This window comes from Adiantum capillus-veneris, chromosome 23 (assembly GCF_014529385.1).
Source record: "Adiantum capillus-veneris isolate H3 chromosome 23, ASM1452938v2, whole genome shotgun sequence".
NCBI classification, from domain to species: domain Eukaryota; kingdom Viridiplantae; phylum Streptophyta; class Polypodiopsida; order Polypodiales; family Pteridaceae; genus Adiantum; species Adiantum capillus-veneris.
The window spans coordinates 38,422,849-38,450,263 of NC_140953.1; the positions used below are offsets into that span (position 1 = coordinate 38,422,849).

At 42.2% G+C, this 27,415-nt stretch overlaps 1 protein-coding gene across 3 annotated transcripts in view; it reads left to right on the top strand.

Annotated features, from left to right (window-relative positions):
• Positions 1-895: 895 nt before the first annotated feature.
• The window catches only part of SCY2 (SecY protein transport family protein), a 151,914-nt gene continuing 125,394 nt past the window's right edge, over positions 896-27,415 (top strand). Inside the window, exons 1-2 of one of the 3 annotated variants that reach the window (XM_086496491.1) lie at positions 897-1,398; positions 26,834-26,885. The gene's annotated coding sequence lies outside the window, so the exon portion shown is untranslated. Of the gene's footprint in view, positions 1,399-26,833; positions 26,886-27,415 lie in introns of all 3 variants that reach the window. The other 2 variants (XM_086496492.1, XM_086496490.1) reach the window with 2 other exon arrangements.

The window sequence follows — 27,415 nt, forward strand, 5'->3', positions numbered from 1 at the left end:
TCCACATAAAGAGGTCGTCTACTTCACATTGTATATTTGTGTTTCTTCTCGTTAAAGTGTCCTCTCTCTCTCTCTCTCTCTCTCTCTCTCTCTCTCTCTCGCATGTGCGCAAAGTTGTATCCATCTTTCTCACGTCCAATTAATACTGTTGCAAATCTACGTGCTTTTTCATTGCCCGTTTTTGTGTGCTTTAAATCAATGCATCATTTTGTTGTTATTGAGGGAATCTTTGAATTAAGAATATCTTTTAATTTTTTTGAAATCATTACAATTTTTTTTTAAAAATTTAAATTTAAATTTTAGCTAAAAACCTATGTATAAGAGGTGCGACACATGCATATAAATACTTAAGCTGGGTACTAATGCAATTATATATGAACACTCTTTAGTTTCACACCTAGCAAACATTGATTATGTTCATGTGCAATCAGACATTGGCTATATTCAAGTGCGATCAGCCCACATGTAATCTCTAGCAGCAACAACGTGTTCGGAGAACGGCTATTTTTCAACATTTCTCCTCATTTAGCCTAGGGTAAAGGGGCCAATAAAAAACCACCCCCAAAGAAAAGACAATGACACCCCAATAATAAGACAAAGCTGAACCAACTTTGTGCAATTCAAAAGAATGCTCAATGTTCATCTTTTTTGAAATGCAACCTTTTCATTGGGCAATGGATGATTTTAACCCTTGTTGACACACATGTCTTTCTTTTGGGGTTGGTGTGTCTTCTTTTTCACACCCATTTTTGTTACACAAGAATGCATAAATGGATTTATAACTTTCGGCTCCGATCATCAAAAAAGTTGAGACCAATTTTTTCGTAAAGCTCTCGACGAAACGAATCAAATGAGCTATGACTGGTTATAATTGAGCTCGGAGATCGGAGATCTAGGCTCCCTCTCTTAGATGGCCTTAAGTTGGGGGTTTTACCCTACTGGGTATCCTATACCATGAGGCTAGCAAGACTCCACATTTTTCCACCTGTCTCATGTGCGCAAGCTAAGTAGTACCTGCGCGCTACATCTTCTACAGCCTACCAGACTGCTCACCTACGCTTTGTGGACAGCATGTGACCTGTGCGCAACAACCAGCCTTCTCGAATCTTACACATGAGTCATGGGACAACATGTGCATTGTGAACTCTGCGCAGCAACCAACATTCTCTCACACGAGTCAGAAGTCAAAAATAATTTGCTGCATGTCTAGTGTCAAGCTGATGGAGGCTTCGAGGGGCGAGTAGGGGGGCGGGGCACTGTGTACTTTGCAAAGTTTGCACATCCTGAACTTTGAAGTTTGAAGAGAGAAATTGGAATCTACACAGCTTGTGTTAGGATTGTATCCGAGCTCAAGTGTTTATTATTCTCATTGGCTCGGATTTGAATTACATTATACAGGTATATTTCTATTGCGAAATTCAGAGGTTAAATTTAAGTTCTAAGCCTTCTGCGCTGTTGTTTATATCGTGGTTCATCTGATTCTATTGCAATTTTGTCAACTAAGTTGATTTTTATGTATTATGTGGTAGATTATGCCTGCAAATGGGTCAAGGGATGTTTGTTTGCAATGCAAGTATTGCCCACATGTGTATGATGGAGGCCCAAATCTCATTAGAGCTCACAATCTAGTTATCATAGGTGAGGGTGTTGTAGGATGCTTAGATCCACCTGATGATGTAAAGGAAATATGTAGGAAACTACATGCGGCCAAAGGTAAGAAGCCTAAAAGAGGCACTAATCAAGGTACTGATGTAAATGTTTATGTGGATGTCAATATTGAGGAGTTGGTTGACGGCCAAAATGTAGAGAAAGTCTGCATGCAGACATTTTGCATTTCAATGTGAATGTAGATATAATTGTGGGTCCTTCTCAAACTATCATTTGAGAGGCATACGTTAGCCAATACTTGGCAGTTGCAAGCACGAAGAGATGCAACTAATGCTGTTCGAAATTTTTTCTATTGTGAGGATATACCTCATTGGAAAGTGAGGAGTCCATTTTCCTTAAATATGGTGAAGGCTATAGGGCAAGAAGGTCCTAGCTATGTTCTTCCTTCATATCATCAGTTGAAGACAAATGAGTTAGTTGAGGAAGTGAGATGCATTGATAATGACTTATTCGATGTACACGAAAAGTGGAAAAAATATGGATGTAGCATTTGTGTGATGGATGGTCTCATGCTAGGAGAAGACCAATTATGAATTTCATGGCATGCTCTATCTATGGTGCCGTTTTTTTGAAATCTGTGGATACTTCTAGAAAGAGAAGTCTGGTCATGCAAATGTACTCCAGGTCTGCATGGATAATGTGTCAAATTGCATTCGTGCGTGTGTCAGTGGCCAATTTCTTTTTTTTACAAGGTGTACATGCCATTGTCTGGATCTCGTCTTTGAGGATATTGGAAAGCATTCATGGGTTGCTCCTGTGCGAGAGAATGCATCAAAGATCTGTGATTTTTGTAACTCGAAAGCATGGAGTGCTTGCATTGTTTCGTGAGTACAACAAGAAAGACTTGGTTAGGCCTGGTGCCACAAGGTTTACCTACATGTTCATTATGTGCGCTAACTTACTAGATGAGAGGTGCTACAGAGGCTTCCACAAGCTATTCGCTTTGCCCCAAGCTTGGCAAAGTTTTGTACTTTCATCTATCTGGCTTGGGTCGGTTCCCATGCAATCAGGTATGAGTCTTGCTTTCATCTTGCCTTTTCTGCCCCGTTCCTCTGTTGCTCGAGAACTCTCTGGCCTGTCTTCAGTCTGACCTTGTTGTGCCTTTTTGGGGCACTTTGCGGAGATGTGCCCTTGTTCCCCGCAACCAAAACACTTCCCCTCTTTGAGATAGTTAGCCCTTTCTCTAAGAGGTAGTTGGGGTCGTGTATCTTTCTTTTCTTGGGGACTCTTTTTCTTTCTATTTTCATTGTTCGAAGTCTGTCTGGTCCTTTGAGTCAAGATTTCATCAGTGGGTTAGATCAAATTCATCGAATGTATTGAGAAACCCCGTTTCGCATGACCCATTAATTCTTGAATAGGGTCCGACTTTTGTTCAAGGCAATAATCTCGGATCTTTGTAAGGAGTCCGCAGCAAAACCGCTCAATCTGTTTTTAAAGGTGACCTTCTTAAACGAAGAGGTCGGTAGAAAAGAGTCCCAAAACCTTTCGCAATATGCGTCCAAAGTATCTCCCTCTCCCTTGGTCATCCGAAGATGGTTCCAAGCGGTACTTACATCTCTTTTGTACTCTTGGGTCAACCAAGAAGAAATAAAGAGCCTTTTGAATTCAACCACTTGACCGGGGCTTCTTTCCTCAGAAGAAGAGGATCACCATGCTCGAGCATGTTCTTTTTGAAAATATGCAGTCCTCCTGATCTTGGAGTGCCAAAACCTCTCACAATATGCGTCCAAAGAATCTCCCTTGGTCATCCGAAGTTGGTTCGAAAGGTACTTACATCCCGTTTGTACTCCCAGGTCAACCAAGAAGAATTAAAGAGCCGTTTGAATTCAACCACTTGATTGGGGCTTCTTTCCTCAGAAGAAGAGTGGACCACCATGCTCGAGCATTTCCTTTTAGAAAAGATGTAGTCCTCCTTATCTTGGAGTGCGCTGAGTATTGTCCTCTAGAGAAGGCTATGTCAAAATGTTGGATGAAGGCCAAAGTCCTCGGAGCATCTCAAAATCTAGAATAGGATTCAAATTTAATTGACTGTCCTCCCTTTTTGAATTCCTTTGTCTTCTTGCTCTTATCTTTGAGGAAGTCGTATTGGTTGGCTCTGTTAAGTGCTTCTTCTTCGCGTAAAATATGTGGTTGTCGGAGTCCAAACTGTCAGAGGATGACTCCTCCATAGAGCTATCAGGAATTGGTCGGAATCTGAGTTTCTTTGCCTTTTTCTCGCTGTAAGGTGCAGCAGAAGTGAATGTGAGCCATCAAAGAACAACACATGTGCATTGCTGATCTGTGGCACTTCTTCAACTATCCTTCTCACCACCTCTTCCTTAACAAGAAGGGGATTCTCCTTGTAAGTCAACAAATCAGCTAGGGTAGCTCTTGTATTGTCTTCCACTAGAAAAGAGAACTCAAACTCTTGTAGCTCAATTATCCATTCCTTTGACCACATTTGACATGTTAGTGCCATTAATCAACTGTGGCAAAAAGAAATAACTCGTCAAGAAAACAAAAGGTCGTGGTAGCAAGTAATGACGAAATCGTCGACAAGCAAATATTACAGTGGCCATCACTAGCTCTACTTCCGAGAATTTTCTCTTGGCTACCAACTTCACTCGGCTTGCACAATACACTAGCCTCATATAATGGCTGCCCTTCCCCTTTTGCAATAGCATGCCTCCAATGGCATCATCCCCTACTGATGGATTTACATAAAACACTTGCTTCCAATCAGAAGTCTACATGGCTGACAACTCCCCTAATACCTCTTTCACCTCTTGAAACACTTCTTCACACTTGTCATCCCATTGCAATGAATCATGCTTTGCCACTTGTTGTAATGAATAAAGAAGCTATGAAGACAATGGAATAAACCGCGCCATGTACTTTACTTTGTGTATAAAGTTTGCCAATTGCTTTGTACTCGTAGGTGATGGAAGAAGAATAATAGACTTAACCTTGTCTGGATCAGCGTCAATGCCATTTTCTGACACCATATGGCCGAATAACTTCACCCTTGGCTGTGCTAGAAGGCATTTGTTTGGATTTAGTTGTCCTCCACATTCATCATATTGATAGCCGTTTTTTGGCTCTCCGTAATTGCCATAGTGAGTTAACCCATCCTACCAAAATCATCCAAGTGGCTATCCCTACCATTTCACTGTATATAAGTGTGTGTGAGTTAGGGGACTTTTCCCATATTTTCTTAAAAACCCTTAATTGGCTAGTCACTGGGCTAGTTGAGCCAAAAAAATATAAAAAATATAAGTATATTATGACCCATTTGTGTGTAAATATTTCATTGTATATAGGGCCTAAATAAAAGAATATTTCATAATTATTTTGATATTTATTTAAATATTTCTACTTACGTGTGTGTTATTTATGCCATGTCCATTGACTCAACATTACTATATTTTTTCTTACCATTTTGCATACTCTTTATTTCATATAAAAATAATGTCATGTAAGCTTCTCTTATTTTTGGTGTACTCCATCCCAATAAAAATCCAAAAAAACTAGTTCTATTTATGTGTATATTTTTTCACTATTGTGATTTTTTCCTTCCTACATCTATTCTCTATTACTCTCATAAATTAGACTACAAAAAATATTCATCTTTTTATGGTAGACTTATAATGAGAGAGATTTATTTTGACCCCTTTATATTTTTTCCACCTATATTATTTATATTTGACATGTACATATTTTTTTAGACCCCTCAATATTTAATTTTCTTAGTTGTATTATTCACTTATATCATGATCTCAACAATATCTTCAATTATAGACCTACCAAATAAGATCAAGGGTATGTGGAATGCATGCATGCACCATGGGGAGCTCACTCTTGGAGGTATTCAAAAGAATCATTCAAAGAAGGACCTCACAAGGACCTTGTGCAGTGGAAAAAACAGTCGGTTTTGCTGAATTTTTAAAGATCACATGCTTCCCGAATTTGAAAAGGTGATACAAACAAAAGTTGTAGCTCGTGAGCTGAACTTTCACCTCAAATTTTTTCATATTTTTTTGAGCTACGAGCTGTGAGCTATGATTTTATTGGTGGACCCCAGTTTGCCCATGCTATGCAGCCACACTCCCTCCTCCACTTTATCATTTTCCTCTTTCACACACACTCCTCCCTCTCCTTCCCACTCCCAAACCTGCAACTCCCATGTCCTAATTCACCCTCTTCACCATTGCCACATCTCTCACACCTCCATAGCCTTCATCCTCCATTTCTACACCCTATGTGTCCCCCTTTCTCTCTATATATATGTCCATATTACCATACTCTATTAATCTTTGTAAAGAACTTCAAAAAATCAGCAAAAATCTAAGGTTAACCTTTGCAAATGAAGGCTTTATCATGAATTTTCCAAGGTTTGAAGATAACATAGCTTCATCGACACGCGCTACTTAGCCATGCTGACCGCTTCTTCTACCGGTGCTGTAAAGAGGTGAATGTCAACTTCTCCAAAGCTTCAACCTCTCTTTACAAGCTCATCCCTTCTGTAACTTTTCTCATCATATATCTCACCATTTGGTGAATGATTTTGTAAATATTTTTTAGTGATAATTACTAACTACTAACCACTAACCTTATTGTAAAATGCACCCTCTACTAGAGTAGGCACTCCCAAATTATTCACTCAATCCTCTCTCCTTTCATCCTGAATAATTCTCTTCCCTTGAGTCCACATCCATGTGACTCAAAGGACAAGAGACACCCATCCTCGTGAAAAAAAATAAAAATATGTATAATCTTTTATTTCTTCAAATAAACTTGATTAGGCCTAATCCTAATCGGGGCTTCCAATACCTATAAATAGAGCACTTCTCTCCCTTGTAAATTATCACATGATCACACTACACCACACCATTCTCAACACATAACACAATACTCTTCAAGCCTAGTTGTGTAGAGTGTGTGCATTGTGAGTGCTCTATTCCATCACTACACATAGGTGCATGGAGAAGCTTGAAGTTGGTTATGCCATCTAAAGGAGTGGAGTGATACTATACTTTGCAATCACACTTGTAGCCTACTCTTGTCCATAAATAAGATTCATAGTTTTGGGTGCAATTGTATGCTGCAACTACGACTCTTCTCTCGAAATTGACTTGATAAGTTGGCTCATCAGGTGGTTGAAGGTATATTGTCCTTGAAGTTTGTTGTGCCATTTTATGCTTGGTGGTTTGAGGGCTTGTTGAATTGTTTGCCTAAAAGATAAATTGTAAGAGGGTGCTCGGTGAGAGGGCTCCCGTGACCCTAAGACAATTTGTGTATTGGCAACAAGGTCAAGTTTTGTGTTGTCTCTCTATTTCTCATCAAGCTTTGTGTGCATCTAGTCTTTAAGGCTAAGACTGAGTTGCTCAAGTTGATTTGTGCTCTTTACCTCTCTCTGGCGTGGTGAATGTTTGTGTTTGGTGTGTGTGGCTATCTTGCATTCTCCTCTCTTTGTGCGTTTGAGTACAAGGAGATATCACGTGTGTCCTAGTTCGCATCTACAACTAAGTGGTGCCCCTTTTCTTGCTTGGTTTCTGGCTGTGGGTTGTTATTATGTCTGATTGTGCTTGTCCCAGCCCCAATTGAGCAGCACGGGAGCCTCGAAGGGTGTTTAGAGGCCGCTCTTCTTGTTGCCCGCCCCGGATCGCCTCAAATTGGTGCCCCCGCTAAGGAACGGCTTGTGTATTTTTGTGAAGGCTCAACCTTTAGCATAATCAAGTAGCTTGCATGAATCACGAGAATTTGTATGATCCCTTCATTCCCATTGCAAGGCAAAAAGTACTCATAATTGTTAGTACTAAGTTGCAATTTCAACGTGTAATTCGTAGAATTTTAGGTCCTCTTAGGTTGGCAGAGATAAACGCATCAGTAAATCCTTTTATTTTGCCTCTCATTAGGTACGACCTTAGTTTGGACGTCTATATTTTTGTTTTGTTTTAAGAATTAGGTCATGTGTAGACCATGGATAATGGCCCAAGAATAGAGGTTTTCCCCTTTCATTTTACTCCACACATTAGAATAAACATTGCAATTAGTAGAAAAATCCATTTTCAACAACGTATGGTGTTCATGTTTGGTGCCCAAAGAGTAGGAGAAATTCTCGCATCACCAAACTTTGTCATCCTGCCTCTTATTGATTATCATAGGTCATTTGATGTGAATAATAGATTGCAATTTAGAAAACATTATTGTGTGAATTTTTTAAGAAAGAAAAACAAAAACGTACTATTACTTTGAAACCGATTCAATGGAGGCCCAACGCCAAATGTCCGGATATCCTCTTTTCTTTGGAGAGCCTGGAGAGGATGCAGAATTATTTTTAGCAAATTTCAAGATGTCTTGCCGTATCAAGAGGACAATAACTGATCAAGAACGTGTAGAGATGTTTGAGGTGGTCCTTAGGAAAAATGCTAGCACTTGGTTTGACTCTTTGCCTGAGGAAGTTAAAGGGAATTACACGGAAGTTGTGAATCATTTCAAGAGATACTTCTTTGATCCCCAAAACACTCAAAAACTATGGCAAGACATTGTTTCTCATAAGCAAAACGACTTAGATGACTACTACTTGTACAAGCAAGAGTTTCTACGTCTTTGGGCTCTATGGATACGAAATGTTGCTAACCCTGGTGATGGTGCAGAATTTCTAAAGAAGGAGAGGTTCATAGCCGGACTCTTTCCTGATCTTAAGGTAAAAGTTGAGGCGGGTGCACCTGCTACCTTTGATGCAGCTGAAACTAGGGCTGCTGAGAAATATAGGAAACTCAAGTACTTAAGGGGAGAGGTTCCAATAGAAGGTCTTAGACCCAAAGGTAAGTCACAAGAATCAAGATCTAGGGAGCTTACGGAGGTAACGGCGGAAGTGATTGAGAAGTTAAATGAATCTTTAAGGAGCTTGTCAATTCACCTTGCACAAGCTGTAGGTCCAAAGGGACAAGCAAAGAAGTCTGAAGAGCGAGATTCACGACCTAGGAGAGTCTTGCAATGTTGGAATTGCGGTGAGTCTGGACATAGGATGTATAATTGTCCTTGGCCCCGTGGGGAGCCAGGGAGACCTAACTTGAATTACCCAGTGATGAATGCAGGAGAAGGAACTAGTCAGCAACTACGGCTTCTACAAAGGCCAAATGGAGCAAGACCACCTCCACAAGGAGTGGAAGGAGTTCCACCTTTGCCAGACCCAAATGTGCATGTAGTAGAGGTGACAAACTCAAATGAGGTCGACATGGAAGCAAATGGCATTAAGCGTGGCCGAGGAAAAGGTAAAGAGAAAGAAGGTGTCACATCACAAAGTGACCATGGATGAGAAAAGAAGGCAAAGGAGACCAAGGAAGCTAAGAGGACTCGACGTCGTATCAATCTCCAAGACTTCCCTCTTGGACATGATATGGCTCCATACAACTTGTTGGAAGACATGAGAGGTAAGGGTCCTGATATCACATGGGCTCAGTTTCTTGCATTATGCCCACAAGTTAGGAGGGATTTAACAAAGGCAATTAGCACTAGGAGAAAGGTAAAAGAGAGTGTGCCTTTTGTAAAAATTGCACATGCTGAAATGAATGAGGATATTACACCTGTGCTAGATTGTTACATCAAAGGAAGATTGGTTAGGAAAGGTCTAGTGGATGGGGGTGCACAAATTTGCATCATGACAGAGGGACTCATGCAAAAACTAGACATGCACATCCATGAGACACCTGAATTAAAGTCAAGATGGCAAACAATAGCAAAGCTAGGTGTGTAGGCATTTGTAAAAATGTTTTTGTAGAGGCCTTTGGCATTAAGAAGGCGGTGGATTTTTATGTTATGTCTACCAAAGGAAATGATTACCCATTTATCCTAGGGAGACCATGGCTAATGAAAATGCGAGCTTTGCAAGATTGGGAGAGTGGAAAGCTAATTTGCAGGAATGACAATCATAAGAAGGTTGTCTTTGACATGAAGGAGCAACGCCAAGAGGAGCTCCATGAAGAATCATCTCAAAGTGAGACGGAGGAAGGCTGGACCGATAGCACTTCAGAAGGAGAAAGTAGCGGCAGCATTACTGAAGAGGAGTCTGTCATCGAAGTCATGGGGGTAAGGTTTAATCCAAACAACCAAGAGACCTCTTGCCCAGGTTTGGTTTCCCAAGAGAACCAAAATGTGCAAGATGAAAGAATGTTAGAAGGTATGTTGTCTACAACACTTACAAAGGACGAAAGAGAGGAGTTCAAATGTGTGCTAAGGAAATTTCCTAGGCTTTTTGCTAAAGACTACACCGATGTGCGTGGAATAGATGCTGTTCAACACAAAATTGAGTTGAAGCCAGAGGCCACACCTAAGGCTCAGAAGCTAGGAAGGCTAGGAGTCATCAAGGAGCAGGCTTTACTCAAGGAAGTAAGAAAGCTTCTAGCAGCAGGTTTCATTTATCCAATGGAGAATTCGGAGTGGGTCTCTCTCGTTGTTGTCACTCCTAAGAAAAATGGCAAGTGGAGGGTGTGTATGGATTACCGTCCGCTCAATGAGGCAACAAAAAGAGATCACTTTCCCTTCCCATTTCAGGATGAGATACTAAATGAGGTAGCTGGTCATAAGAAGTACACTGTGTGTGATGGCTACTTGTGTTACTTTCAAATAGGTATCGCATTGGAAGATCAATTGAAAACAACCTTTATCACTCCTTGAGGTTGTTATGCTTTTAGAGTCATGCCATTTGGCCTGACAAATGCTCCTGCAACTTTCCAACGCTTCATGAACATGGTGTTTCAAACATTCTTTGGAAAGTCCATTAGGGTTTTTATTGATGATTTTTGCATTTATAGCTCAAAATCATTGCATCTACAAAGGGTAGAAGAAGGTTTAAAGAAGCTCTATGACATGGGAGGTCAACTCAACCCCGATAAGTGTCACATAGGTGAGGATGAAGCGATCTTGCTTGGTCACAAGGTTTCCTATAAAGGCATTGAGGTGGATCCTTCAAAGGCAAAGGCTCTTATTGAGCTCCCATCAGCCAAGAATCTCAAAGAGGTCATTTCATTTATTCAAAAGGTGAAATATATGTCACGCTTTATTCACTTAGCTTCGGAGTTGCTTCATCCTTTGCAAAAGTTGACACAACAAGTAGAATTTGCATGGTCTGATGAGCTTGAAGAGTACTTTTGTAACATTAAAGTCATTTTGTCAGAGCTATCAACACTCATGCCTCCTTGTTGGGAGTACACATTCTTTGTTAGCTCTACTGTTGGGAAGGAAACAATTGGTGCAGTTTTATTACAACAAGATCCCCACAGTACCAGGATGCGACCCATCTACTTTGCTAGTAGGGTCATGAATGCTTTGGAGAGAGGCTACACGGAGGCAGAACTCATGATGCTTTCTCTCATGTTTGCGGTGAGAAAGTTTAGATCCTACTTGCTACCAAAACCTTTTGTAATTCTCACTGTAGAAAATTTGTTTCCTTGAGTGTCATCTCAAATGAATCTTAGTACTAGGATCTCAAAGTGGATTATGGAGTTGCAAGAGTTTCAATACTCTTTCAAAGTAGAAGATAGTGTGCTTGCACAATTGGCAGGGATCCTTACTTATAGGGTACATGAGAAGGAGATTAAGGTGCCTGAAATAAAGACCCTACCATTGCCACCACCTAAAAGTATTTCTAATGCTTTTACCTTGTTCTTTGATGGAGCTTTTCGACGAGCCACAGGAAAAGCAGGGGGAGGGCTAGTATTGCTCAACCCAAGTGGGGAGGTGGTCATGCAAGAGAAGGTCAATCTACTAGGTTCAACTAGCAACAATGAAGCAGAATACGACACACTACTTCATGGTTTAAAGATATGCATTGACCAAAGTATACAACGTCTCATGGTAAAATGGGATGCACTTCTCATCGTGAAGCAAATTTTAGGCATTTGGGCATGCAAGAATGATAGCCTAAGGATAAAAGTTCATGCCATTCGTAGATTGTTTAATCAATTTGAAGAAGTGCAACTATATCATATTCCTAGGAAACAGAATGAAGATGCCGATTTACTTGCACAACAAGCAGTTACATGTGTTGAGAAAGAAGTGCAGGTCATCATGGTGGCAGCAACTGTCAAGCAACCGAGATACCAGGGATTGGAGTCATTGACTCCCATTATTAGCTACATTTTGGAGGGTGAGTTTCCACAAGACTTCACGAAGGCTCAGAAGAGGAGACTCATGAAGAAGGCAAGCACGTATCTCTTCCTAGGAGGATCCTTCTACCAAAGAGGGAAGGATCAAGTGTGCAGAAGAGTACCAACTATTGAGGAAATCCCAGCCATTCTAAAAGGTTTGCATGAGGAAGCGTGTGGTGGTCATTTTGCAGAGGAACTCACTGTAAGACCCATCTTCTCAACGCATGAGTGTGTTATGACACATATTTGGGCTCCGCCATCAACATAACCTTGTTCCATATTTTTTCTTTTGTGCCACACATCTACTATTGTGCAAATGTTTGGTAGCTCATCCATTGCCAACACCTTTAGTGAACCTCTCTCTGACTCTTTCTCCATTGGGTTAACCATCCTCTTCCACTGTCGCTTTAGCTTAGGCACCATGTCTATAAGCTGCCCAAAAGCAACATCTGCCTTCGTGCTTGTCAGATCCTCCTTCAAGTCATAGCTTAATTGCCCATCCCCTAATGGAAAATCTGAAACATGAAACTTGCGACGAGCCCTCCTTTTCCTCTTGGCCTTGACATCCTCCCCTTCATGGCTCTTTTCCTTCTTCTTATTAGGACCCGGGGCACTTCTTCCTTCTTTGTCCTCTGTGGTCCTCTTTCCAATAGGCATCACTAATGTATCCTCGAGCTTTGCTGCCTTCTCCAAGGTGACCACACTTATCACTTTTGTCTTTCTCTTTTCTTCTTGGGTTAATCCACTGGTTCCTTCTTCTCCCTTAATTTGAATCCCATAATCATTTGACCTAGTTAGCACCTGTCTTGGCAATGGATACATGTCTCCCCCCATCCTTGGTGGCTTATCACATTGTGGGCTGATGTGGCCCAACTCTCCACAATTATAACATGTGGGTGTCTGCCTCCAGAACCTACCATTGCTTTGTCCAACACCATTCCTGGGCCTTTCTTCACCTCCTGGTTGATTTGCAAACCTCCCTCGACCTCGATTATTGTTAGGGAATAAAGGCCTAAGTGCCTTGTACTTATTAACTTATAAGTTAAAAGACTTATAAGTGAGGGGGCCCAAGTGTGAATGGCTCCCTAGTCACTTACTCATATACTCAAAGGTCAAGCCCAAATAAAAAAAAATCGTGACTTCTCCCAGATTTTGACGAGCGTTCTCTCTCTCTCTCACGTTCTTCTCTGCGTGTGCTTCTTCTGCGCCACTCTCCTCTTCTCCTTCACTCTCATTGCATAGGATAGCAAGTGGGCTCTCTCTCCTGCTCCCCCACACATGGTATCAGAGCTTTAGGGTTTCCAAGAGAGCCATTTTCGCAACACAGATCAGAATTCTGCTCTTGCTCGCTACGGGAAGGATATTCAACCGTTTTCGATCAACTCTGTCGCGAAGGGATCCTCTCACCGTGTAGAATCGACCTCCGGTGACAGTTTCCCCAAAATTAGGGTTTCAAAAACTGGCGAACAGCAGCCTATTTCTGCTGAAATTGACCAATTTCGGGGTCAATTTGATGCAATTTCATTAGGGCAAGTCTCACAGGTCAATCTTACAGGTGTTTCCACCAACGAGGTTCTGAAAATTCAGCAAAACAGGTGTTTACAGGTCTGATTTTTGCCCTAAAACAGGGAATTTCAGCAAGCAAATGATGTATACACCTTGTGGAAACCTTTGGTAAGGGTTTGGCAGTGAATGTACGCTGTTTTCGGGTGATTTCGCGTGAAATTTGCTCGCTGTTTTTCTGTAACAGCAAGCTGTTTTTTGCCCGATTGCGCACATTTGGGCGTGTTTAGGTCGGCAAAACAGGGTTTCAGTGTTTGCAATCACTCAGAATGGCTTCTAGCAGTGAAAGTGGCAATTTGTTGCACATTCGCAAGCTTGAAGGGGCCCATAACTTTGCTATATGGAAGAAGCAATGTTATAATGTGATGTTGCAGAAGAAACAGGCGAAACCTATTAAGTTACAGGGCGTGAAACCGGTTGATATGGAGGTTGAAGAATGGGAAGAAGTGGACGAGTTGGCTCGCTCCACGATCATGCTTTCGGTGTCTGACAATTTACTCTTCAATGTAGAGAATGAGCAGACAGCATGGGGCATGTGGAAGCGTTTAGACGAGTTGTATGCACAGCAGAGTGCTGCCAATAAAGTGTATTGGCTTAAGAAGCTTATGGATCTCCGCATGAAGGAGGGTACGCACATGTCAGTGCACCTCAATGAATTCAATTCTATTTTCAGCCAACTGACAGAGCTGAAATTCACGATTGATGAGGAGTTCAAAGCTACTTTTCTGCTATGCACATTGCCCGAGAGTTGGGATGTATTCCGGACAGCTCTTAGTAACTCAAGTGCATCACTTAAGTATGCAGATGTAGAGAGTTCTCTCTTGATGGAAGAGATGAACAGGAAGAACACCACAGGTGGGTCTTTTAATGCATTGCACTTGAGAGGCAGGTCTCAACAGAGGGAGAAATCTGACAGTAAGGACAGGGCACGCAGCAAATCTCGTAGGAAAGATGTTGTGTGTCATCATTGTGGAAAGAAAGGGCATTATAAACGGGAATGCTATGAGTGGAAGAAAGAGAAGAACAAGGGTGCTGAAACTGATGCAAAGGACAAGGGAAATGCCAAGAAGAGCACTGTGTTGATTGAGGAAATCAATGTTGCTAGTAGTTGTGACAGTGACAGCAGCACTGATGTACTCAATGCCTCTTCTGTGGATGCACATACCCTTGCTATGGGTTCTGATGTGGACATGCATACTTGGATTCTTGATTCAGGTGCCTCCTTTCATGTAACACCTCATAGGGATTGGTTTACACAGTACTCAGGTGAGGTGCAGGGCACTGTTTATTTGGGAGACAACTATGCATGTGACATTGCAGGTATTGGCAGTGTCCAATTTTCCTTTGCTGATGGTATGACTTTTGTTTAGCACAAAGTGCGCCATGTGCCACAACTCAAGAAGAGTTTGATTAGTACAAGGCAGCTAGATGATGCAGGCTATCACACCACTTTTGGTGATAGCAAGTGGAAAATTTGTAAAGGGGCCTGGATTGTAGCCAAGGGTTGTAAATCGGACACTTTGTATCCTTTGCATGTATCTAGTGTGCGTGACCATGTTGTCGCCGTAACCGAGGTGTTTCTTTGTGGCATGGCCGGTTGGGACACATGAGTAAAAGAGGAATGGAAACTCTGTCTCGTTGTGGTTATTTGCCGTGTTTGAGGTATGCTGATTTTTCTCATTGTGAGCACTGTATTTATGGTAAGCACAGTCAAACACCGCACAAAAGGTCTCTTTCTTTGAAGTCTGACAGGTTAGACTTAGTGCATTCCGATGTATGTGAAATGCCACAGTTGTCCTTAGGGGGAAAGAAATATTTTGTCTCGTTTATCGATGATGCTACACGTAAGGTGTGGGTGTATCCAATACGTGCTAAAAGCGATGTTTTGGATACTTTCAAGAAGTTTCTTGCGTTTGTTGAGAATCAAACAAACAAGAAGCTTAGGTCTTTGTGCTCAGACAATGGGGGGGAGTATGTATCAAAAGCATTTATTGACTTTTGTGCTACTAAAGGTATTAAAAGAGAGCTCACGGCTCCTTTTAATCCCTCTCAGAATGGAGTTGCAGAGAGGTTGAACCGGACTATCCAAGAGAAAGTTCGGAGTATGCTGTCACATGCTGCATTACCTCATGGTTTTTGGGCAGAAGCTGTGCAAACAGCTATTCACTTGATTAATCGCTCACCTAGCAAGGCTTTGGGTGGAAAGGTGCCTGAGGAGGTGTGGTCTGGCAAGCCACCCTCATATGCACATTTAAGAGTGTTTGGTTGTGAGGCCTATGTTCACATCCGGAGTGAACTGCGCACCAAACTAGAACCAAAGTCTCATAAATGTATTTTCCTAGGATATGGTGAGGATGGTGAAATGGGGTATAGATTATGGGATCCCGCATTAAGGAAAATCATACGCAGCAATGATGTCATCTTCAATGAGAATTGCATGCACAAACAGCCCACAAAGGTCGAGGAAGTGCGCCGGGTTGTTTTTCGTGAAGATGTTACATATGGACAGCCAAGAAGGCCCAATGTTCAGCAGCCTTTACATGCTGAAAATGGTGCTGAAAATCAGCCATTAGCTGCTGAAAATCAGCCCCAACAAGTTGCCATTGATGCACCACAGGTAGGGGAACAGGTTGATGCTCCTAGACCGCCCGTTGTTGCGATGCAACCGGCTGAACAGCCTGCAGCCCACAAAGGTCGAGGAAGTGCGCCGGGTTGTTTTTCGTGAAGATGTTACATATGGACAGCCAAGAAGGCCCAATGTTCAGCAGCCTTTACATGCTGAAAATGGTGCTGAAAATCAGCCATTAGCTGCTGAAAATCAGCCCCAACAAGTTGCCATTGATGCACCACAGGTAGGGGAAGAGGTTGATGCTCCTAGACCGCCCGTTGTTGCGATGCAACCGGCTGAACAGCCTGCTGTTTTTGATGGTTTACAGGCTGAAAATCCACCTGTTATGGATCATTGGGTGCGTAGGTCTACTCGGGTGACAAGGCCCCCCGATAGATATGAACCGTCTTTGGACTATGTCATGCTTACTGATTGTGGTGAGCCGTCTTGCTATAAAGAGGCTATGCAACGGGAAGACAGTAAGAAATGGTTCAAAGCAATGGTTTCGGAAATGCAGTCTTTGGAGAAAAACCATACATGGGACTTGGTTGATTTGCCTAAAGGGCATAAGGCTCTGCCATGTAAATGGGTTTACAAGACCAAGGTCACATCTGATGCTTCTTCTAAGTACAAGGCACATTTGGTTGCTAAAGGGTACAAGCAAAAGCATGGTGTGGATTTTGATGAGATTTTTTCTCCTGTTGTAAAGCTTGCCACATTACGTCTTGTTTTAGGCCTGGTTGCTTCTGAAGATATGGAGTTAAAGCAAATGGATGTCAAAACAGCGTTTTTGCATGGCGATTTGCTTGAGATGATCTATATGATGCAGCCAGAAGGTTTTGTGTCAAAGGGGCAAGAGAAGAAAGTATGTAGACTCTTGAAGAGCTTGTATGGTTTGAAACAATCTCCCCGTGCATGATATCACAAGTTTGATACATTCATGAGGTCTCAAGGATACAAAAGAAGTAATTCTGATGACTGTTTGTATATCAAAACGGCAAGTGATGGATCTCTTCTATTGCTGATTTTGTATGTTGATGACATGCTTATTGCGGGTAAAAATGTCATGGAGTTGGATGCATTATAGCAAAGCTTAAAGAATCGCTTTGACATGAAGGATCTTGGTGATGCTAATCATATTTTGGGCATGCGTATCTCTCGAGATAGAACCAACAGGCGTCTGTATCTATCTCAACGAGATTATGTTAATAAGGTGCTACATCGTTTTCATATGGATGGGGGAAAGGCACTTGGTACTCCGCTGCCTCCATATGTAAAACTGACTGCACATGACTGCTCAAACACAGATGATATGCGGGCTGAAATGGCCAAGATTCCTTATGCATCAGCCGTTGGCAGTTTGATGTATGCTATGGTTGCTACACGTCCGGACATTGCATTTGCGGTGGGAGTGGTAAGCAGGTACATGAGCAATCCCGGCAAAAAGCATTGGGAAGCAGTGAAGTGTATCTTGAGATACTTGAAAGGCACTAAAGACTTGTGCATTTGTCTTGGGAAGAGTGAGACATCTGTGCATGGCTTTACAGATGCAAATTTTGCTGGACATCCAGATTGTAGGAAGTCTACCTCTGGATATGTGTTTACATTCACAGGAGGTGCAGTTTCTTGGATTTCTAGACTGCAAAAATGTGTTGCTTTGTCTACCACTGAGGCTGAGTATGTGGCTGCCACTGAGGCATGCAAAGAAGCTTTGTGGCTCATGCGTTTGGTAGAAGAGCTTGGCATTAAGTCACCGGTTCCTGTGCTGCACTGTGATAGTCAGAGTGCTATTATGCTTGCAAGGAATCCTGTTTTTCATGCCAAGACAAAGCACATAGAGGTGACGTATCATTTTATCAGGAGTGTGCTTGATGACAAGAGCATTACACTTGTCAAGGTGCACACAGATGACAATCCTGCAGATCTTTTGACCAAGAGTCTTCCAGCAGAGCGGTTTGCATATTGCCGTCAGATGATGGGTGTTGGAGGAGTAAGTGCATGATCAGCTGATGTATTATAGTTAGTTGATTCTTTGATCTCCCAAGGTACATTGCCTTTAGGTGGGAGGTTGTTAGGGAATAAAGGCCTAAGTGCCTTGTACTTATTAACTTATAAGTTAAAAGACTTATAAGTGAGGGGGCCCAAGTGTGAATGGCTCCCTAGTCACTTACTCATATACTCAAAGGTCAAGCCCAAATAAAAAAAAATCGTGACTTCTCCCAGATTTTGACGAGCGTTCTCTCTCTCTCTCACGTTCTTCTCTGCGTGTGCTTCTTCTGCGCCACTCTCCTCTTCTCCTTCACTCTCATTGCATAGGATAGCAAGTGGGCTCTCTCTCCTGCTCCCCCACAATTATTTCCCACATTACCTAACATGTTTAGGTTGAGATTCTTCATTAAATCTACCACTTGCCTCATGTCTTGCCTTAGCCCATCATCTTGCACTGCTGTAGTGACCATTGCTGGCATAACCTGAGGAGTAACAAAAACCACTGGTTCATGATGAACCCCTGGCATGCGACCTTGCAAAGAATCCATAGATTGAAATTCAGACCTCCTGGGCAAAGACTCTACTCCTAGCTGACTCATTCTTCTCATCTTTCACTCTTTGTTCCTCGCTACCTCTAATGCATCTTCATATGTTGTAGGCTTCTTTAGCTCCACTCTCCAATGTATATTCTCCCAAAGACCAGCCAGGAACCTGTCCTTCTTCATCATGTCAGGTGGGGGTACCTGTGGTGCTAAGGCCTTGCATACCCTCTCCCATGCCATTGAGAACTTACGTATGTACGTATCTACTTGCTCACCTTCCCTTTGCACCAAACCTTGTACTTCTTGCCACACTTTGTCAGGATCTTCTTTCTTCACAAACTCCAGTTCCAATCCATGCCTTAGATTGTCCCAACTTAATCTCACAGGTGGATCCGCTGTACGCAACTCCTCTTCAAATGCTTTGAACCAAACTTTTGCATCACTATTCAAAGAAATCTGGAAAAGACGTAACATCTGCGCCGGGTCATGAATCTGGTTGCTAATGCAGACAACCTCCATCTTTCCCAAAAAGTCTTCCACATCTTCATCACTTCTTCCATGAAATTCCGAATAAGAGAAAGCCATGGCTACCCAAGTTACGATACTTTGAGAACCCCTTCGAACACACGTGCAAGAACCCAAAACTTTTCACTGACTCAATCCCTAGAAACTTCAATGGAGCTTGTCTTTAGATAAGGACGAACACATGCACATCAAATGAGTTTTCATAGTTAATCATTGGAATTACAATAGGCAAAGGGCATTCCAGTATCTCTCTTAATCTTCTTGGCCCGAACATAAAGACTAAGCGCCGCTGTAAAAAAATCTTCCTGGACACATGAACATTTATGTGGATTCTTTGTGCTAAATGAAAATGAGTGAATTGAGGTCCGTTTTGATCATCCATTAAAGCCAACCATGCAGCTCCCAAGAAGGCACATCTGACTTATCCTTTGTCAGAATTTCAACAACATAACAGCATAAATGGCTTAAAAGACCAAAAACTAGCCATCACAACTTGGAAAAATTTTGGCAGAGTTTCTCCAGAAGTAGAGCAATAAGAACCAAAAATATAGACTGTATATGTATGCATAACCCAACAATAGAACCCGAGCATCAAGTAGGAATCACTAGTACATAGCCTATGGCGAGGTCACGAAAAGGGTGCTCCACCCACCTGTATCACCGAAAGGATCTCACATTTGAGAATCCCCCAGCTCAATAAAACCTGATGCTATCAACCCTCTCACGAAAGCTTATACAAATCTCGTATAGTCAAGTCTCAGAAATGACTATCTTCCAGACCAAGTCTCAGAAATGGTTGGGACTGCCAAATAAAACCAAGTATGGCTCCACAAAGGCGTACAATGGCAGTATCCACAAATATCATACAATACAAGACAATGCGCTCAAACAGGCGCCAATTGATGCATACCCACGACAGCTGCAAGTGACTCCCACTTGCTAGTGTATCACTCTACTCCAGCTACCTGTACCTGTGTGAATCACCTGTACCTGTACCTGTACCTGGCCCTGTAACCTGTAACCTATAATCTGCAATCTGTAATCCCGAAGCTGAAGGTACTTGAAGAAGATCCTCCGTGGGGGTGCCAAAGAATGTGAGCGGGATGGAAGCACACACAACGCCTCTATAATGACCCGACACACACTCTTGAGATGACACACACACACACACACACACACACACTATGGGGCACCACTCGGCTTACACAACCCACCTGGCCGAAACAGGGAACACACTGATGGAGTGAGAGGAGAGAGACTATCCATTTACCCACTCAACACAGAGACACACACACACACACCCTTAAAAAACTCAGCTCAAAAGAGAAGAATTTCTGACGTTTAGATACAATTGAGCTTGGGCCAACACCAATGGGGCAAATAGCTCACACAATATAGATGAAATATGCCAGATACAATCACAAATTGGAGCAGAGATTTCGCTCACACGAGAAACTTACACAGTCAAAACATCAGGAAAAAGTGAGGAATTTGGCAAAATGGACAGCGCCATTGCGTCCGGAACTGCTCAAAACCCCAGCCTACAATGTTAAAGTGTTCAAATCCAACCTCGGATGAGCAGTTTATGGCCAAAACAGACTCCAAAAACAATAAAAACTCAGTTGCGGCTGTTCCTTCTCTTGTCTCCATGTTTTTTTTGGTCTCCTCTCAGGTTTTTCAGTGTCCACACTTCACTTTACCCCTTACGCACATTTGGCCTTTTAGTTGACCTTAAACGGATCCGAACATGCCAAAAACTGACCACGCAGTGCATTTTTGTTACCTTTTTGTATCATCCGTATACCTGGCACTCAACTTTTTCCAATAATGCATCCTACAACCACGTGAAGTGGCCCCCCAAATATAATCCTCATAATGACCTTTCTGCATAATTATCACAAGAAAACACCCACGTTGTGTCCGTACTTATCCACGTGCAAGTATTGACCCCATTCGACCTCTTGACGCCACTGGATGCCATCTGACGCACCTGCTTTCCTCATGTCGTCGACCCGCGGATAGCTTCCTCGAGAAGTTTTATGCGCTACCAACTCCTCATTATTATAGAAAAAACACACCGGTACTGGTGATAGTGAAAATCGATGCACTATGTACATGCTGTCCGACCTGTACATATGTGGGCCCCACGTAACCACCCGGCTCTGGAAAATGGGCAATTTTTTATTTGATGCACCATGCATGGGTATGTACATATGCGCAATCACTTCTTTCAAAAAACTCCTAACACCGGCAAGCAGCACGTCATCAACATAGAGAACAAGTATGATGGGATCACCATCTTCATCCCTTTTCGTATACAAACAATGATTTGCATGGCTGCGTTTAAAGCGTCTCAGCATAAAAGTGTCAAACTTCTTATACCGGTGTCGTGATGATTGTCTCAAACCATACAGAGCCCTTTTTAGTTTGCATACAAGTTTCTCACGTGTAGGAACTACAAAACCTTCAGGTTGTTTCATGTATATGTCCTCTTCAATGTCACCATGCAAAAACGCAGTCTTTACATCCATTTGATTCAATTGCAAATCAAGCACCGCACAAGAGCGAAAAGGACGCGTAAAGTTGTAAGTTTTACAATGGGGGAAAAGATTTCTTGAAAATCAATTTCTTCTTTCTGTGCATATCCTTTTGCAACCAATCTTGCCTTGTACTTCGGTTTTTCATCCACAATCTTAATCTTGTACACCCATTTGTGAGGAAGAGCCTTTCTCCCTTTAGGCAATGGCACAAGATCCCAAGTATCATTTGCATACAAGGATTTCATTTCCTCTTGCATTGCAAGCTCCCACTTATTGCTTGACTTACATGATTTGGCCTCTTTATATGTAAGAGGTTCACCCTCATCTGTCAACATTACATGATCCAAAGAGGGGTTAAATCTCTGCGGTTGCCTTTTCAAACGAGTCGACCTGCGTACCCAATGATCTACATTCTCAAGCAACGGTTCTACATCATAAGGCAACTCATTTTGAGCTCTATCATGCTGCTGAAAATCATTTTCAGCCAATTCAGGTGGCTTTCCATCCTCATTAGGAGCATCAATATCATGTCCTACCTCTTCTGGCTCAAGGTTAACCGGTTGATTATCAATTTCAGCTTGCAGTAATGTATCATGAGGCTCTTTTTCAACATCAATGGATGGCACGGAAGGCTGAAATCTGTCTGTTTTCTTGTCAGCATCACATTCTTAAGCAATTTTGCCTCATTAAATACTACATCTCGGCTGCGTATTACCTTTCTAAACTATGGTAACCACACTCTATAGCCCATTTCACCTTCTTCCCCGTAACTTAGAAAGACTCTTTTAATGGACTTCATATCAAGCTTTGTTTTCAAGTCATTGCGTACATGAACAAAGAATGTTATTTTTCAGCGTACTATTAGGAGAGCGATTGCAAATATACTTGGGAAAGATTAGCAGTGGACAACATGCAACGCACTCTCTCGCATAAAGTACGATTATACCTCTCAGCCACACCTTTAGAGGACTGATTATAAGGGGCTATCAACTCCCTTTTAATCCCATTTTCATCCAAAAATGCTGAAATTCAGCAGATACATACTCTCCTCCATTATCAGATATGAAACATTTAAGCTTAGTACTCTTTTGCGTAGTGACAAAAGCATGAAACTTCTTAAAAGCATTAAAAGTCTCACTCTTACTTTTCAACAAATGCCCCCATCCTTTCCTAGTACAGTCATCAATGAATGTAACAAAATACAATGCACCACCAAAAGACTTAACAGGCATAGTGCATTCATCGGAGTGAAGAAGATCAAGAGGATTAGCTTTGCGAGAGACACGAGAGTAATAAGAAGATTTCTTTTGCTTTCCATAAAGACAATCGTTACAAAAATCCATGTTTTTGCCTTTTACATCAATCCTCTTTAGAGAGGAAAGCACATCAATACCCTTTTGGCTCATATGGCCAAGTCGCTTATGCCACAATTCCGTGTGAAGCAACTTCAGCTTATGCCTGCAGCATATGTAGCAAAACAATCCAAAGATGGAGTCACATGGAATGAAGCACCAACATCCACTATCCATGACTGGGATAGGCCATCATTAGCACTAAGCAATGCATCAATGACATCTTTCTTTGAGATAAGCATGTCTTCTGCAGTAGCTATCACCAAATCTGAGAGGCATGAAGCCGCAACCAAAATTTCCTCAATGTCTGACAACTCCTCAATGACCACACTAGAGGATACATTTCCATTCTCAGCATCCCTGGAGGAATCACTTGTCGATTTTTTTCCCTTTCTTCTTCTTATCTTCCTTTTCTTTCTTTCTTTCTTGCTCTTTCTTGAAATACCTGCAATCGGGTTTCTTGTGATCCTTTCTGCCACATTGATAACATGTGACATCCTTATCCTTTGTCTTGGTCTTACTTCTATTTTGAGTCTTGTTGCTCGCATCACGCTTTTGATTTCTACCTCTTGCATTGTAGGCAGAACTGCCACCTTCCTCACTAGACTTGCGTCTAATCTCTTCATTGAGAATAGACCCTCTCACACCGTCATACGTGAGGGTGGGACTACTGCTCAAGGAGACAACCAAGGTTTCCCAGGTATTTGGCGATGTCATAAGCAAGAAAATAGCTTCAACTTATCATTTAATTGCTAAAGCCCACAGTCCTGCAATTCAACTGACTCAACACACCTGTAAAAGCACTCCATTGCTCAGAAGCTGACTTCGAGTTATCAAGTTGCATATTCACCAACTTTCGCATCAAATGCACCTGGTTTACAGGCGTGTTGTTTTCATAATTGGACTTTAGCTTTTGCCATATTGCATAAGCAGAGTCCAAACGCTTGATTTCCGTCAAAATGTCACCATTGACAGTCATTTTGATGTAGGCCATAGCCTTCTTATTCAACCTGGTCCAATCTTCGTCAGACAAACCTGGTGGCTTATTCTGTTCCAATGCAGCTTCACAATCCTTTAAGAAAAGGATATGTTGCATGCGTTCTTGCCAAAGATCGAAGCCTTGACCATCGAACCGTTTGATTTCCATCAAACTTTTAGTGTTAGATGCGGAAGAGGAAGAAGCCATCTTAATTCAACCACAAGTGTGTATACAAGAGAGATGCAATAGGCTGAAAATTTCAGCAAATAGTAGCAACCACAAGACTTTGTATACGAAGAGCCACAGTTTCTTTACATGAAACAGTCCAAATCTGAAATTTCAGCTGAAATGTGCAATTTTAAGCACCTGTACTCAGATTTTCACTCAATTTGTCGCGACAAACATCAATATATGTGATCCCACAACTTGGGTACACGTGTGTATTGCTGTTTTGACCTGTAATAACCTGTAAATCACCTGTTTGGACCTAAAAACAGGTTGTTTTGGCAGCTTTGGTGAACTTTTTGACCCCAGAAGCAAGGGGCTTCGCGATGAAAGCGAAATTGATCGCGTGAGAGCAATTTCAACTCGCTGTCCAGCAGACTGCGCAAGGCTGTTTTGAAACCCTAGGGCTCTGATACAAGTTGAAAGCGCGAAGTAGAGGGTACCGGTAGGTGCACGTCGCGATGTAGTGCCGGATTGGGGCAAGAAGTAGGAGGCAAGAGTGCACAGAGAGGGAGCGCTAGAGATCGAAGCAGGAGAGAGAGAGAGAGAGAGAGAGAGAGAGAGAGAGAGAGAGAGAGAGAGAGAGAGAGAGAGAGAGAGCTCGTACCAGTGAGTTTGTGGTTTTTCCTACTTTTATTGTAAGTGACTTTAAAAATTGGTCAGGTTCACGTTTGGTGTGGTTCAATGTGAACTTGGACAAAGTATAAAACGTATATTAAAAGTACAAAAAGGGGGTCATTTAGGGCCTTTAATCCAACACACTTGTGAGATAATGTGTGGAGAAGTTGAACTTGCTGGAATGCTAAGGCCGAGGGCTATCCTTTGGGCCCGAGTGAGGACACCAGCGGGCTCCTCTACCAACTGCAGCTTGTCTTGAGGGGCAACCAAAAGGGAGGAAGGCTGGAGTAGACCAAACTGGACTAGACCAGTCTAGACTAGCAGAGTGGCACAGGTGAGGGTCTTAAACCAACTAACTCCTGGACCTGTACGCTCAACGGAGTGAGACTTCAGTTGATGTTCCACCAGGCATGCCAAAAATGAGAGCACCTCTAGGAAGAAAAGTGTGTTGTGCTCTCAACAGTGGGTGCTCCTCAGTGCAATATGCGTGAAACCTCACTCCATAGAAAGAAAACATCACACAACGATGGAATGAACAACCACCTTTTTATTAGACCGACACGGAAAAATTTAAAAGACACATGAATAGACTCAAAACATCATGGAACTCGACTAACTCATGGAACCAATAGAGACTCTGGCTGGTAGCACACTCAGCTCCAAGCAACTAACTCCTGGACCTGTACGCTCAACGGAGTGAGACTTCAGTTGATGTTCCACCAGGCATGCCAAAAATGAGAGCACCTCTAGGAAGAAAAGTGTGTTGTGCTCTCAACAGTGGGTGCTCCTCAGTGCAATATGCGTGAAACCTCACTCCATAGAAAGAAAACATCACACAACGATGGAATGAACAACCACCTTTTTATTAGACCGACACGGAAAAATTTAAAAGACACATGAATAGACTCAAAACATCATGGAACTCGACTAACTCATGGAACCAATAGAGACTCTGGCTGGTAGCACACTCAGCTCCAAGCCCAAAACTCACAGGTACAATGGGGGGTGTCGAGGCTCCATTGTGCAGGGAGAGTGTAGGACACAAGACACAAGACGCTAGATCATAGAAAGTGGATGATGTGTTACCGGATGACTAGAACCAACTACACATTTTAAGGGCCACCAACGGCTAGCGAAATATTCTAGTCCAACTAAGTCTATCTTCGAACTGTGGTGGTGGTGATCTGGCCACCGTGTCCACTAGACCACCACCCGTATCACTGCCATGTGTCACTGCCCAGGCGAGAGTCCGCCTAGTGTGAACTACAGACCAACTGCAAGTAATTGCCTGTATTGTGCAAATGACACTGTAGCCTTGCTACAAGACTTGCAGAGGATTTGTAGTAGAGGTGGAGAGTGAGGAGCACAATGTAGGCAGATGCACAACCTATGAGAGCATACGAGACTTGTACACCCTTCTCTTTGCAGGACAACCCAGGCTTTTGCTGCTGCAGTTGAGAGACCAGGGACAACTTTCTACTTGAGGTATAGAGGCATAGCGAGTCACTTCTCTAGTCACCCACTGCCTGGAGTGGAGGATAACAGTCCCAGCTCACCGACTTCTTGCAAAGAGCCACCGTGTTCCCACCTAGAGAGAGTCACATTGTAGGAAGCAGAGGTTGTCTGGTCCTGTGGGAGGTTCTTGGCATCTGGATACCGAGCCACAAGTGTACAACACAGGAAGATTTGAGATATCCAGGCTGAACATGAGCAGGCCAAATGGGAAGGGGAGGAGCAAGCTTTCTCTGCGGGCTTTTGCCTCCCTACCGACCTAGGCTTGCCATCTTATACCCCACTTTCGAACTGGATGGAGCTAGATAGATACATGCATATCATGATTGCTCGCTTTGCGCATATGGTTTCATATTGATATCCATAGATGTAGCGCTCCATCCCATCATCCTTATCCCCACACGTGGATGACTACCCTCACATTTAAAATCAGTTTGTTTTGGTAGCACTTAAATATATGTACCTTTTCTCTTTTTTCTTGGAGGGCCAAACAACACACTTATGTCCATCTTTCTGTCTCATTGGCCGACTTTGGCCTCTAAAAGACGTCAATAAAGCTTGTTTTCTTTCTTTCTTTCACAGGCGTTGATATGAATGCTCAAAGTTGATGTATAATATTCAAGTCATCTTTCAAGTGAGTAGCGTTAAATGGTAACCTTACATTTGAACTACATTTCTACTCAAATGTATATATTTTTTATCAAAGTTTTAACCTAGTGTTCATTCTCTCTTTCCGTAATAGCCTTTTTCCATACAAACACCTTACCCTTCTTAGATCTTTATGCATTTACATCATATTTCTCTCTTCATGCTAAATGTAAATAGTAAACTTAATTCTACTCTCCTAGTTTTTTTACTGCATATTCTTTTAACTAGTTACCTTTACTAATTTAAATAGCTATCTACATCCCATAATTTGTAAATAAATAATTTATGGGCACTTACCTTACCCATCTTCTCTCAAAGGTAGGGTTAACCTTGTAGGCCTTCCCTTCCCCACCACTATGTGACCCAACTCTTGGATCATTTACTTGTGTTGGTCAACAAATCTTAAATATAATGTATATCCCCAATAAATCAAACTTTATTGGAGCCTACCTCATTTGTTTAAGGTGGATTCTCTTTTGAAAAAAGCATGCTACACCTTGGATGCATGCTAAAGGG